Below are 3544 nucleotides of genomic sequence, written 5' to 3'. Positions count from 1 at the left end.
TGATTATTTTGTCTTTATCTCAACGAACAGATCAAATCAGAATTTTCATTTTTCTGGTATTCAATCGGATTGGAATATGTAATATCATAATAATGGTAGAAATTAAATTATTTTTTATATTCTATACAAAAACAAAACTCCATGCGGCTAAATGGCATTTATCAATCTTTTCTTATCTGTTTGTTATAAATTAAATTTTGAGTATAATTTTTCTTCTTCCGTTCATACGCATTTCATATTTCATACATTCCACATATATATTATGGTATATGGAGTTAGATAAAATTTCATGTGATTCAAAACAGAATAGAAATTCAATTCCATCATTATTAGATCGATTGTGGATTCGATGAAGAATGAAAAGAATGGGATTTTTTGAGAAATGGGAAATTAAATGCCGGGGATGAAAATGGGAAATGTCTACAATACCCAAGAATCAGATACAATTTGAAGGATTTTGTGGTTCATGGATCGGGCTAACATAGAAGAACTTTATAAGTTTCAAAATTGAAGATACAGAGCAAGAAATTGAATTTCAATTATTTGTGGAAATATATCACCATGGAACTGTTGATAAAAGAAAGGGATGCTATATGAACTTACTCACATATTCTTCTGAATTATATGTATCCGCAGGATTAATTTGGAAAACCAGTAAGGATATGCAAGAACAAACAATTTTTATTGGAAACATTCCTTTAATGAACTCCTCGGAACTTCTATAGTAAATGGCTATACAGAATTGTGATCAATCAAATATTGCAGCCCCGGCATCATTATCGATCAGAATTGGATCATAACCGAATTTCGGTCTATACTGGTACCATAATATCAGATTGGGAGGAGTTAGAATTAGAGATTGATAGAAAAGCAAGGATATGGGCCGTGTAAGTAGGAAACAGAAATATCTATTCTAGTTCTATCATCAGCTATGGGTCGAATCTAAGAGAAATTCAGAGAATGTTTGCACCCTGAGATTTTTCTTGTCTTTCCTGACCGATATGAAAAAAAAAATTGGGTCAAAGAAAATGCCATTTTGGAGTTTTATCAACAATTTTCTGTATATGGGGATCCGGCTTGAATCCTTGTGTAAGGAATTACAAAGAAATTTTCTTAAAAGATGTGAATTAGGGATTGGTCGACGAAATATGAACCAGAGATTGAATCTTAATATACCTCAGAACAATACATTTTTGTTAATATGAGATATATTGCAGCTGCGGATCGTTTGATTGAATGAAATTTGGAATGGGTACACTTGACGATATGAATCATTTGAAAATAAGCGTATTCTGTTCTTAAGTGATCTCTTTAAGATCAATCGGATTGGCTCTGGTTCGTTTTGGAAAATGTAGTTAGAGGAACTATATGCAAGGTTAGGCATAAATTGATACCGACTCCTCAGAATTTGGAACTTGACTCCATTAACAACCACTTATGAATCCTTTTCGGATTACACCCATTGTCTCAAGTTTGATCGAATAAATCCATTGACACAAATAGTGCATGGGAGAAAATTGAGTTATTTAGCCCTGGAGGATTGACTGGCGAATCACATTCGATGATACGAGATATCCATCCTAGTCACTATGACGCATTTGCCCAATTGACACGTCTGAAGGATCAATGTTGACTTGACGGATCCTTAGCAATCATGCCAGGATTGGTCATTGGGGTCTCATTTTATAAAATCTTGAGAGATCAAAAAAGCACAGATGCTTTATTTATCCCTGTCGAGATGAATATTATATGGTAGCGGCAGAAATTCTTGGCCTTGAATCAGGGTATTCAGGAAGAACAGGTTGTTCCGGCTCGATACCGCTGTCAAGAATTCCTGACATTGCATGGGAAACAAGTTCATCTCAAGTATTTTTTCCTTTTCAATATTTTTCTATTGACCCCTCATTCCTTTTATCGATAATGACGCGAATCGGGCTTTAATGAGTTCTAATATGTAACGCCAAGCAGTTCCGCTTTCGTTCCGAGAAGTGCATTGTTGAACTGGGTTGGAACGCCAAGGGTTTCAGATTCAGGAGTTCGCTACATAGCCGATCACGAGGGAAAGATCATTTCCACCGATACTGACAAGATTATTTTATCGGGCAATGGAGATGTCTAGGATTCCATTAGTTATGTATCAACGTTCCAACAAAAATACTTGTATGCATCAAACTGCCCGGGTTCGGCGGGGTAAATGCATTAAAAGGTTTAGCGGACGGTGCCGCTACGGTTGGTGGCGAACTCGCTTTGGGCAAAACGTACTAGTAGCTTATATGCCATGGGAAGGTTACAATTTTGAGGATGCGGTACCATTAGCGAGCGTCTAGTATATGAAGATATTTATACTTTTTCACATACGAAAATATGAAATTCAGACTCATGTGACAAGCCAAGGTCCTGAAAGAATCACTAACGAAATACCGCACCTAGAAGCCCATTTACTCCGCAATTTAGACAAAATGGAATTGTGATGCTGGGATCTTGGGTGGAGACAGGCGATATTTTAGTAGGTAAATTAACGCCTCAGGTGGGAAAGAATCATCGTATGCTCCAGAAGATAGATTATTACGGGCCATACTTGGGATTCAGGTATCCACTTCAAAGGAAACCTGTCTAAAATTACCTATAGGTGGAGGGTCGAGTCATCGATGTGAGATGGGTCCAGAAAAAGGGTTCTAGTTATAATCCGAAACGATTCGTGTCTATATTTCACAGAAACGCGAAATCAAAGTAGGCGATAAAGTAGCCGGAAGGCATGGAAATAAAGGGATCATTTCAAAAATTTTACCTAGACAGGATATGCCTTATTTGCAAGACGGAAGACCTGTTGATATGGTCTTCAACCCATTAGGAGTACCTTCACGAATGAATGTAGGACAGCTATTTGAATGCTCGCTTGGTTAGCAGGGAGTCTACTAGATAGACATTATCGAATAGCACCATTTGATGAGAGATATGAACAAGAGGCTTCGAGAAAACTAGTGTTTTCCGAATTATATCAAGCCAGTAAGCAAACAGCGAATCCATGGGTATTTGAACCCGAATATCCAGGAAAAGCCGAATATTTGATGGAAGAACGGGAGGCCCTTTGAGCAACCTGTTATAATAGGAAAACCTTATATCTTGAAATTAATTCATCAAGTTGATGATAAAATACATGGGCGTTCCAGTGGACATTATGCACTTGTTACAAACAACCACTTAGAGGAAGGTCCACAAGGAGGACAACGGGTAGGAGAAATGGAGGTTTGGGCTCTAGAGGATTTGGTGTTGCCATATTTTACAAGAAATGCTTACTTATAAATCTGATCATATTAGAGCTCGCCAAGAAGTATTGGGACTACGATCATTGAGGAACAATACCTAAACCCGAAGATGCTCCAGAATCTTTTCGATTGCTCGTCCGAGAATTACGATCTTTGGCTCTGAACTGAATCATTTCTTGTATCTGAGAAGAACTTCCAGATTAATAGGAAGGAAGCTTAATCGGAATGAATCAGAATTTTTTTCTATGATCGACCGATATAAACATCAACAACCTGAA

At 37.3% G+C, this 3544-nt stretch overlaps 1 pseudogene; it reads left to right on the top strand.

Annotated features, from left to right (window-relative positions):
* Positions 1-416: 416 nt before the first annotated feature.
* LOC128289046 (DNA-directed RNA polymerase subunit beta-like) lies at positions 417-3486 on the top strand (annotated as a pseudogene).
* The last annotated feature ends 58 nt before the right edge of the window (positions 3487-3544 follow it).

Source organism: Gossypium arboreum, unplaced genomic scaffold, assembly GCF_025698485.1.
Source record: "Gossypium arboreum isolate Shixiya-1 unplaced genomic scaffold, ASM2569848v2 Contig00408, whole genome shotgun sequence".
NCBI lineage: Eukaryota > Viridiplantae > Streptophyta > Magnoliopsida > Malvales > Malvaceae > Gossypium > Gossypium arboreum.
This window is presented reverse-complemented; position numbering and strand designations above follow the sequence as displayed.